Here is a 12,711-nt window from a genome sequence, read left to right as displayed (position 1 = left end):
ACAAATTAATATAGATGTTGCTCTTTTAAAGAATATATTACTCATTTGTTGCAACGATGTCGTAATTGGAAATTATGATTTCCAATTTAGCTTTTGTCGGATGTCTTTTCATCCACAAGCTCATTTTTTGCATTGAAAAAGGCGTTCATTGTAACGCCGGAACACGTGTCTGCAGTAACCTGCAATACGTGCTATTTGACGTTGTTATTTCTTATTTTACACTTTATACACAAAGGTATTTATTCAACTAATGATTTCCAAATCAATACTACCGGATAATTGCAATAATCTACATAGCATTAAATCAAAAATCATTATTTTTCGAGTTACGACGTGTTTGCCTCAAAGAGTGATTGATATACACGTAAAATATGATATTTTTAATAAATTACGTAATCGTAATCAAAATTGTAATTGCATATCATAATCGATTTAACATATTTTACCGGCTGTAATCGTTGTTCCTTTTTGCTTAAGGATTAAAATCATAATCTTAACTGTCGTAGTCTCCTATTTTTCATGCTCGTAATCATAATCGTAATCGATTACATTTTCTCGTATTTGATTCAAAGCCAGGCCAGAATACTCACTTCTCATAGCCTACTTTCACATATAAAGAAGAAAAAAAATCAAGAAAATCAAAATATGCCATTACCAAAATTTGTTCTTTTCGCCTAAATTTCAAAACAATACCTCTTAAATATTTTAACTTTGACCAAAATGGCCGTTTTCGCATTACCAAACTTTTTTTCTTCTTTCGTGCATCGATACTATTAAAACCTGTTCGAGTCCGTCTGTGTGTGTGTGCGTGTCTGTAGTCCTATCTCCTCCAGACTGAATGTCTACCAGGTCACTATTATTAGCACCGTCGGATACAGGACATCCCAGGGGAAAACTATTCCCCCCTGTTTCACCCCACTAAACCTTAAAGGGCCGGACTTTCAGGTTGTCCTGAGAGATCCTGGGGGAAGGGGGACAGCATTAACATAATCCATCGTCACCCGCCGTAGATGGCAATAAGTCTTGGCACAGTGCCGAAAAAGGCTTGGCGAGCGAAACGAGCAGGGAGGAAGCTTCGGCATACTTGATGGGGAGACAAACAAAAGAAAAGTCTGACAAAACAACGTAAGTAGAAGCACAAATTTGAAAATTACAGCAGACACGTGTTTCGGCGTTATAGGGAACGCCTTTTTCAATGCAAAAAATAATGAGCTTATGGATGAAAAGACATCCGACAAAAGCCAAGAGCAGATAAGCATGCAGCTTAAAAGATAGAAACAGCGGATTAGCCAAACACCAATGACAAAGTTATAAACCGATCAGGAACCAATAGGAATGCAAGCAAAGGCCAAGAGCTTTCTCTTAGGTACGAACCCAGAAAGAAAGAATTCAATTGGACAAAGATTAAGCCGAAGCTTAAACAAAAAGAAAAGAAATTGTCAGTAACCGTGTACCGCAAGAAAGGAAAAGCAGAATGGAAAACCAAGAAATAAAATAAACAGAAACAAAAAATATTCGAAAAAAGGGAAAAATAAAGATAAATAGAAGAAAATTGAGGGGGGGGGGGCTGTCAATCAAGACAAAAAGGTAAAAATAAACAAAGGAAGATAGCTAAAAATTAAAAAAAGGGGGGGGGAATGGGGAAAGGACAGTATTAAAGATATGGGAACCAAATGTTAGAAAAATATGGAACTGCACTAAGATCGTTAACTAAGTTAGAACTGTTCCTCAAAATATGAAAGGATTCCCAAAAGTCAAGATCTGATGAATTGGGGCATTTTTGGATAATCTGATAAGAGTTAAAATCAAAAGAGAATCCGCTGTTTTTATCTTTTAAGCTGCATGCTTATCTGCTCTTGGCTTTTGTCGGATGTCTTTTCATCCATAAGCTCATTATTTTTTGCATTGAAAAAGGCGTTCCCTATAACGCCGAAACACGTGTCTTCTGTAAGTTTCAAATTTGTGCTTCTACTTACGTTGTTTTGTCTGACTTTACTGTTCAGCACAAAGGTATTTATTTATCTCAAACAAAAGAAAGTTTGAAAAATACTGATTTAGAGCTAGATTGTTGATTAATTGGTACACAAAGCTCAAATATAGATAGAACACGGAAAGAACTGTGCATTAGATTACGCTTTACATCAGATCACTAGATGGCGCCACTATTTTATTAATTTATTTTTTAATTTCAAGAAAGAAAAATTTGTAAAAGTAATATTTTTGATGGTGCAGATTTGCGGTCGGCAACCTGAATTGACTGTCGATCGACGACTTTTCAAGTTCGACAAACACTAAGATCGACTAAGGATGGAGGAATCGACTTCATTATACGACAGTTGTCTAGCATTTCACGGTTGAGTTAAGACTATACATGACTGAAAATTGTAGGTTCATTGATTCTTACCAAAACAAAATCAGGTGCTAATTAAATAAGTGCTTCAAGTTGCTAAAAGAATGTTATGTGAACACTTAATTCCCATAAGCTCTGTTAGGGTTTTTTTCCTTTTTTTTATTTTCAATGAAACACCTCTCATATTAAATGCCGATACATGTTTTGAAACTCACCGAGGACACAGTTATTACGAACAGAGGGCTCGATCAAGGTGAGGGGGTGCAAAAGTTCTAAGGTAAAATTTGGTGCCCCTCTCACAAGAAAATCTGAACGCTTTTAAAGTAATATTTTTCAATAAAAGGGAAAAAAAGGATAAATTTACCTTGTTTCTCGGTGCCCCTAAAATTGTGATGCTCAGGTCCACGGACCTGCAGGGGCCATGGAGACAACAGACTTTTTCCACGCACATTTGGGTCTGGTCACGTCTGAACACTTTCTAGTGGTCCAAATTTACTCTGAAGCAAAAATTTGCATTGGTCAGCAAAAAAACTTTGCTTGAAATTTAAAATGTTCACTGCAGAGAGATATACCTTTTTAAAGCCTTTATGTAAGTGTTTTGAAATTTTTAAAATAAAATTATATGTAAAATCCTAGTCAAAGCAATGTTTTCTTACTTAAAAGGTTTTTCAAAGATATCATATCAAGGTTTTTCTCTGAATGAATAACAAGTTTTGTGGACTATTTTTTCAAGAACAAAAGACATAAAGATTTTTTCTTCTTTCTTTTCTTGTTCGAGTTCTTTAATGCGATGATTTTTTCCTCTTTTCCGCTATTATTACCATTCCCCTAATGTCATCTTACGGTAGCCTTTTTAATAGGGATGTATCGTTCATGAATGAACGGGTCTAAAAAGACCGAATCGTTAAAATGAACGGAGGAGTACAATCTCCTAGAAAATGAACGACAGTTCTTTTGAACGGTGAACAGTCCAGGAACATTGCATTGATGCACTTGGGGTAAAATCTTTTTTTTTTTTTTTTGAACAATCACGATTACTTATTTGCTTTCATTTGACTGTTTTGATGTGCTATGATTTTATTTTCCCGCCAGCACCCTCTGCAGCATCACCGTCGACCGGCTCCTCACGATGCTGCTCCTCTAGCGAAAGCCATCTCCAGGTTGCGTCGATATCCTACACTTACACGCATACATACACGCACGTACAAACAAACACATACACACACATACATACACCCACACACATACACAAACACGCATACATACAGACACCTACACATACGACACCTACAAACAACTACCCACACACACATGCCTGCACACAGACACAAACACATATGCCTACACCACACATACACATTCCCCTCCCCCTACCACAAACACTCATACACACAACTACACACACCCTCATACCTGCATACAGACACAAACACACGCCTACATGCACACACACACTTGTGATTGCGAAAAACATAGTTTGAATTCCAGATATCAAAATTCAAATTAATTTTTATTTATTGAGCAATCACGATTGCTTATTGTTCTCACTTGACCGTTTTTGGCGTCCGTGCCTTTTTCAGCTTGGACCAGGGCTGCAGCACCACCGTCCACCGGCGGCGGCGCGGCTGATCCTGAGCACTGTCCCCCGAAATCCACTTTTGCTGGGCGGTGGCGTCCATGTCCCACACACACGAACGCCTACACACACACACACACACACGAACGCCTACACACACAAACACACGAACGCCTGCACACACACACGAACGCCTACACACACACGAACGCCTACACACACACGAACGCCTACACACACACACGAACACCTACACGCACACGCACGTACACAACGCTCACTCACACACATGCATACTACACTTACGCACCCACACACATGCGCCTACACAAACACACACGCTCGTGATTGCGAAAAACATAATTTGAATTCAAGATGCCAAAAACTCAAATTAATTTTTTTATTTTTTTTTCAATGGAATTACAGTCATTTTAAAGCTTTTAACAATCAATCTCTCTTAGATTTCCCGTCTATCAATGCAACAATGCAGTATAATGTATTCAATTATAACCATTTTTAGTTTCAGCTTTATTCATCACTCCTCTTTAACCATTGTAGTTCATTTGCATGTTTTCAATAAATTCATTAGCAATGTTTTGCGTAACTAGTTTGGGCAACTAAGAAAATATCTGAATTTTCCACTTTTTAACTCACGCAATTGTTGAATTACTGCTCATATTTTCTCGCGGCAAAACTATTTCTAAAAATTCATTTTTTCTCCTTTCTCTTACGCTTTTTTCTTCTAAAGGGGTCCAACCAACGGCTCGCGATCATCATGTATTTCGAGCAGCTGATCTGTGTGGCCCGATGTTGTTTTTGTTTTCTATTTTACCAATTAAAAACCTAGATTAGTCACAATGTCACAAATATGGAGCTAAATACTCAGAAATTAGTTCCTGGAGAATAGATACAATCTTTGCATTGATAAAATAAGCATCAGGTTCAATTACTGATAACAAGTTCTTAAATTTTAATTTTCATTCTTTTCCATGTTTCCCCAAATTATTTAGAGAATTTTCAAATGTTTTAAAACTCTATACCTGTTCTGATCACCAAGCAACCACTTCACTTTGAAAAGCTTTCCGCCAAACAAAATAAACAATTTAAAAGATCTATCCATATTTCTGAGGAGTTGAAGGTGGGAGGAGGTTCTAATGGAAGTAGCTGTGATGATAAAGGAGAAGAGGGAGGATGATAGTTTGGCAGATACTTGGCGGGCAAACTAGATATCATAACTTTTTATGGCTGAGGATTTTTGGGTTTAGGAGGCAGGTTTTCTTTTTTTGTGCGGAAAAGTTAAAGGTGTTCTTGGCGGGGAAATTTTTACAACAGGGTTGTTTTTGATGAGATATCACATCTTTTTGTATTGATATTATTACTTTGTCTGTATTTTTAGAATTGAGAACTTCAAGTCGGAAAATTTTCAATTGAAACAACGCTGTTTTGTGTTTTTAAGGAACAATAATGGCTAGCCTAATTTTACGTCAAGTTATTTTCTGACTATTAAGATTCTATGTTCATTTTGCGAGAATTGGGCGGTTAAAATTTTATTGCAATCCTTGTATCCTCTCTGTTGCAAAGAAAACTTCTTGGATAATAAAATACTATATTTTAAATTATATTGTTTTCGAGTATTTTACAACTTCGCAATAAATTCTATTACAGTTTCTTTATTTGACAGATTATTCAACATTTTCATGAAGGTTTCTTTAAATGTTTTACAGCTTGAGGGCTATTTTAATCTAGCGTTTCACTTTTTGTTTAATTACATTTTTTCTTAAATCGTGGATTATTTTACGTTTTATGGGATAATTTTAATTGCTTGGTGATTTATCTTTTTCTTGATAGAAGTCTTTGTCTTGTTTAATACCTAGTTTTGTTTAAAAGTTCATTTAAGAAACGAAATAACGCATGTTATCACCAAGCAAAAAAAAAAAAAAAAAAAAACTAAGCCATTAAATATTTTAAATTTGAATGTGTCAGAAGATCTACACAACTTTACTCGATGTCAAATCGCGGATATCCCAAATTTGCCGTAGCGAATGCGCATTAGGGTGGAGCGAAAAAAATAATTTTTCGAATTTCAAAACGCCTGAGGTCTCAAAAGTTGCCTTTTAGCATCAATAGGATACCCTCAAAATATTAGCCTCCTAGGATAATATCTTTAGGTTCCACAATCGCCCCAAAAAAGTCCAAAATTGCCAAAAATAGCTCTTTTTTGAACTTTTTTTACGAAATTTAAAATATATAATTTTGAAAATGCTTAGAGGTGCAAATTATAACTCTATGTAAGGTTAATATCGCCTAAAAGTTTTAGATCGATAGAGTAATTTCTTCTTATTTTCTAAAAACCACAAAATAAACCAAAAATCGACTTTTTTCTTCCATTTTCACACGACTTTGTAAAACACAAATAAGTCAAGTGCACACAATATAAGTATTTTTAGCACACAATCTAAACTTGTTTGTGAGTTAAAAAATTTATTTTATTGTTCAGTTAATTTATTGCATTACATTTAACAGAGTCGCCTTATTTTTAGGGTAGACTGAAAAAAATGAATTTCCGAATTTCGAAACGTACATCTGATTTTCTTTGCAAATGAAAAAGAGCAAAAAGCATTTTACAACTAATGTTGGATATCATTATACTCTGATACAAGAACCCGGCTCAAAAAACACAGGACAAATAACAATTCCGTGCAGAGAAGCTGAAATTATAGAGTATAACATTATTAATTTCTAAACAAGTAATGAGCATTTAGCAGCCACTTGCTAACTTGGTTATTATCGGTTGTGACGGTACCAACACCATCTGGTGTGGCAGGAAGTGTGATTCGACGTTTTAAGTTAAAGCTAAACTAACTCATTTAGTGGTTGATTTTGTCTGCTGTATGCAAATCAACTTACTTTGAGACATTTGATGTAACATTTGAACGGAAAACCGAAAGGACCCACAAGTCATTTTAGTAATTATCAGAAAAGATATCAATACCAGCAAAAATTTACCACTAGTGAAGTTCAAAAATATATTCTTAGAGAACATCCCTTCAACTTTTACTGGAACAGATCATAGCCCACTTAAGCAGTATATTATGAAATTTGCCAAGATGTTTCATATAGAGATTTCTCAAAGAGCAATATACACAGCTCGACCACACATTTTCATTCTGATTCCCTGAAAGGTATAACTTTAATAGACGGCGGCAATCATTATCTACCTGGAATGTACTACAAAACGAAGTTTTTTAGTATCAAGATTGCTTGAGCAATCTCCAGATGAAACATCTTGGGAAATTTCATACGAATGTATAGTTGATGGGAGCAAAGATTTATTCTCTGGTCTAAGTAGTAGAGACATTCTCACAAGAATATATTTTTAAATTTCACCAGTGGCAGGTTTTCGCAGGCTTTTCTGTTAGTCAATAAAAATATTTGAGGGGCCCTTCGTTGTTTCGTTCTAATTTTGCATTAAATGTCTCAATCAATGAACGATCATTTGCATACCGCAGACGAAATCGACCACTATGTTTGTTTAGTTTTAACTATAGACGACGAAAGACTCCTCCTGTCACACCAGTATTGGTGTTGGTACTGTCGCAACCAATTAACCAATAACAACCAAGTTGTCAAATAAATTTTCTTCAGCTGTTAGGAAATTAATAATGTTATACTGTATAATTTCAGCTTCTCCGAGCAGAGCTTTTATATATCCTGTGTTATTTGAACCGGGTTCTTGTATGAATGATATTTGATAGGAGTTATAATAAAATATTTTTTGCTCTTTCTCATTTGCGAAGAGAATCACTTGTACGTTTCGAAATTCGGAAATTCATTTTTTTTTCAGTCTACCCTAAATATAAGGCGGCTCTGTACGCAAATTGAGTCAATTCGGACTCCCATAATGGAAAATTCAGTAACAAATGTTTTTATAATCAAAAAGCTAACTGGAAAACAAAATTATTTGTTCCTGTTGGGTGCTTTTGAATGCGATTGTACCATTATGGTATAAAAAAACTACAAAAATGATGTGTAGCAAAAGCTCTTAAATGTAATGTAATAAATTATCTGAATAATAAAATATTTTTTTTACCTCATAAACAAGTTTAGATTCTGTGTTAAAAATACTTATATTGTGTGCACTTGACTTCTTTGTGTTTTACAAGGTCGTGTGAAAATGAAAGAAAAAAGTCGATTTTTGGTTTATTTTGTGGTTTTTAGAAAATAAGAAGAAATTACTCTGTCGACCTAAAACTTTTAGCAGATATTAACCTTGCATAGAGTTATAATTTGCACCTCTAAGCGTTTCCAAAATTATATATTTTAAATTTCGTGAAAAAAGTTCAAAAAAAGCGATTTTTGGCAATTTTGGACTTTTTTGGGGCGATTGTGGAACCTAAAGAAATTATCCTAGGAGGCTAATATTTTGAAGGTACTCTATTGATACTAAAAGGCAACTTTTGAGACCTCAGGCGTTTTTAAATTCGAAAATTTATTTTTTTCACTCCACCCTAATGCGCATGTTGCGCGCGGACTATGCTCATTAAAAGTCTAGCTTAAATTAATTGCAAAAATTTTTTCAGCTAACAAATTACTGCAAAGCACGGATATCCACATACGTATTTCATATATTTTCAATTCATTATGTGTTGTTTGTGAAAAATCCATTAATTTAGAAAATAAGCAAACCAGTAAAAAAGTGCTATTTTTCGCTTTCAAACAAAAAGTTATATGTGCCGTATTCATATGCGTACAGTTTCATATAATTTGTCACGTAAAATATTGTAATGGTTTAACCCCAGTTTCGCGCCGACATTTAAAATTTCTTCCCTCCATAAATATATCAAAACTGAAAAACAGGGGGAAGAAAATTTCGCATCGGCAAAACTTTGGGGGGGGGGGGGAGGGGGAGGACAGCATTCTAATCTTATTCATTAATTTGTTTCTCTGCTTAAGTATAAACAAACAACATAGAATCTGAAAACAGAAAGCCCAATGAGCTAAGTCTGCGCGCATGCGCAGTCGCTGTGGCAAATTTGTGATATCCGCGATTTAACGTCTAGTTGCAACTGCTGGATATCTTTTAGTCTTGATTGAATTTCATTTCCTAAGACAATTTTGGAATAACTGTTAGATCTGTTTTAACCTTGCAATAGCAGTTCGAGATAAACAAACCCTATGAGCTGAGAGTAAGTACATAAGAATTTAGGGAAAATTGGTGATTTTCAAACTTTAATTACTCCGGCCCATGATGTCCCTGGGGGTTGAATTTTTGTATATGTACTCGATGACCCCCCAAGAATATGTATACAAAAAATCATTACCGTAGCCCCCCCCCCGGGGGGCTGTGATAGAACCCCGGGAAGGTACAATTTAGGGGGTAAAAACGGGGGGGGAGGGGGTCAAATGGCACATCAGTAGGGCACAAGGAATGTGTGTGCGAAACTTCAGCTTGATTCCTGTTTTTCGTCTAAGCTGTAGCCCAGTCAAAGAAAGCGAAAACTTTTTTGAACAGCGATTTTATAACTTTAATACCTCCCCCCCCCTGATGGTCCAGAGGATTGTATTTTGGTTTACGGCGTCAGGGGCCACTAGAGATTGAGTGTACCAAAAATCAACTTCGGGGGTCTTCATGGGGCTGAGATACAGAGGGGTGAAAAACCCAAAAAACCGCAACTTGTTCTGTCGTGCAATCTTGTTCTTGGTTGCTTTTATTTTCTTTCGTCTTTGGCGGTGGATTTGCTTCTGTTGGCTGCAGACATTTGGTTTCCTTGGTGGGGCGGGACGTTCCCGCGTCCCGTGATTTGATATCTATTAATTTATCATTGTCTAAAATGTGTATATTTATTTTTGTTATTTAACTTAATTATCTACTGCACTTTTTTTTTGTAGTGACAAAGACAAAAGAAATTTGATAGAATAGTGGAAAGGTTTTGATAGAATATAAATGTTTTTTTCGCCCATTGTCAGCGATAAATGTTAGTATTTTTAATGTCAATAATTATTCTTCCCAAAGTTCTTTATTATTTATTCAAGAGTTTTCTCATCAAAAATATTTCTGAAAGTTGATTAATATTATTCAATTGTCCGGGGAAATTATTCGATAATGTGGGGATCCTTAACATTGCGTCTATGGGGAAATATTCGGTTCTGGGAGGTTTTATTCGTATAAACGGGGTATTTGTTTATCCATTACCCGATTAAGCGGGGCTGACTTTAATGTAAAACTTCCAAACATAAATATGTATATTAAGTACTGATTGTAAGATATTTTAGAGTGAAAATGAAAAAAGTAAGATCAGTTGAAGGTTATGCAAATGTGTAGATAATACAAATGAATATTAATAAGGGTTAAGGCATGTAATTGTATATATAAAAACACATCAGCAGTAAATTTTAAGATGCTTGCCTGTGACATGGGAGGCAAACTCACAAACGTATTTATAAAATTTAAAGGAAGAAAGATAAAGTTTTAACAGGTTACAGTATAAAAACATTAGAAACCATATCAAAAAAAAAAACTAAGATAACAGCACCAGTAACAGACATGCTTAACACATCGTTCTTAGGTTAACTCAATTTTCTGACCCCTTAAATGTATTTAGATTTTTAAAACTATTTTTCTCCCATGCAACATCTCATCTAACCAGGGGGCCCTGGCATTAGGAAGTGTAGCGGCCCATAGCTCTTATAGATATTAAATTTTATCTAATGATTGGAATGTCACTTAAATATGAGGAAATGATTCTTAACAACTAAATATGTTTTATTTAAACAAAATTTAACAGATATGAACACTTCTGCACTTTAATGGTGAACAAATTGATACAGTATTAGCTAAACTTTATTTTGGGAGGAAACTGTGATTGTAATTGTCGATTTAAGTATTTTTATAATGCTCGAAACTTGATTGAATATTTCCTTAATGATAATACTGCTTGGCTATTATGTCCTTTTCTGCAGTCATAACAAGTAACTTAATTGCCCTGTTATATGAAACTGATTTGTCCCTCGACACAAACATACATTACTGGGCCCTGTTATAAACATTCCCTTTTTTATACTGCCATATCCTGATGACAATCAGACTCGATGCGAGGCGAGGTCAAAAACCTGGTAGGAGGGGGGTCGGGTACGAGTTTGGCAGCCCCTTAATATTTTTCCAAACGCATGTATTAATACAAAGAGAGAGAGAGAGAGAGAGGACTTAGCTTTCTGGCTTCTGGAAGTAATTAAAGTATTATCAATATAAACTTAATGGAAAGATTAGCATTGAGTCTCAAACAGGGGGGTCAGGGGGGCCTCTCCCCTGGAAAATTTTAGAAATTGTAGTCTTAAAAACTCAAGTAATAGTTGGTGATGTTAGGGGAGCGTGGGTTCTGGGTTTCTCCTGCTGCAATTTTTCAGAAGTGGAAATCCAAAAACAGAATTTTAAATTATCTTCGAGTATATGGTATAAAGAGCGGTTCCAGGGGCTCTCCTCTGAAGTTTTTAAAAACATATTAGCTCTGAAAACGCAGTTTTAGAAGATCTTTGGTGATTTTAAGTCGAGATAGATTCCACGGCCATCCACCAGAAAATTTTCAAATTGAAGTCTTAAAGCCTTTTTTGGTAAAGACTAGGACACCGGCAGTTACTCGAAAGTTAAGTTCCAAAAACAAACTTTTTGCTGACCTTCAGTGATGTTAGGAAAAGGAGTTTTCAGGAGGCTCACTTCGGAAAATTTTCGCAATTGAAGCACTAAAAACTGGATTTAAAATGTTCTTCACTGATGATGCCGAGAGAGGGGAGGGGACGGGGCACTTTCCTAGAAATTTTTTGACTGCTAATTTAAAAATACAGTTTTAGACCATCTTTGGGAATGTTAAAAAAATGGGAGAGTTTCGAGTACTTTCCTCCAGAAAATTTTCGAAACTGGATGCTCCTCAATGGTATATTAAGATTGCATATTTTTTTAAATAATTTTACGGAACAAAATATTTTGTCACTTTTATACCAATTGTTATTAACAGGGCTGCCGAGAGCAAAAGCGGATTGCGGGAAAAAATGACAAAGGTCAATTTTTTCACAAGCCTCCTTCTACACCTTTCACCATTAGGATATTTTACCCTCTGCGCACGAGTTCAATTCCGAGCCGGGCCACTATTCCCCAACTAAGCTGACATGACCTCACGTCGGCCCTTTTGTAAATTGCATTTTATAGCAATAGTGAATTGTCATTTATAAATAAAAGCGTCAAAAAGACTAAAAGTATATTAACCTTTTACCTGCCGATGTTCCCAAATGGGAACATTTTTTTGTGAATTTTTTTAGTAACCTAATTATTTGTTTAGACTTGTCATATTTTCTGAAATGACACATAACAGTATGAATTTATTTTAAGTGTTCTTAATTTTTAAAGTACGTTTAACCTTTATCTTGAAATTAAAGTCAAATTTACTGAATTTCTGAACTTAGTATTTGTCTAAGTTTTTTTGTATCTGCTTTTAAAGAAAAAGATGTAAGAAATATTTTATTGGCGTTATTTAGTAGCCAGAGGGCATATATTTTATTTCAACTTAACAAAATGTTTCCAATTATTATTTCTTGTGAGTTATTTTCATAAGAACCGACACGTTCCCATTTGGGAACATCGGCATTTAGAGTATAGTATTTGAGGGGGATTTTAGTCAATTGCGGAATTTGAGTGTGATTCCTCTTTATTTCAAATATTTTGTTGTGGAAGATCTGTTTTGTGTTGAATATGCGTGCTCAATTCTTTCATTCACGAACATACATTTTTTATCAA

Source organism: Uloborus diversus, chromosome 3, assembly GCF_026930045.1.
Source record: "Uloborus diversus isolate 005 chromosome 3, Udiv.v.3.1, whole genome shotgun sequence".
Classification (NCBI taxonomy): domain Eukaryota; kingdom Metazoa; phylum Arthropoda; class Arachnida; order Araneae; family Uloboridae; genus Uloborus; species Uloborus diversus.
Note: the sequence above shows the minus strand (reverse complement) of the source record.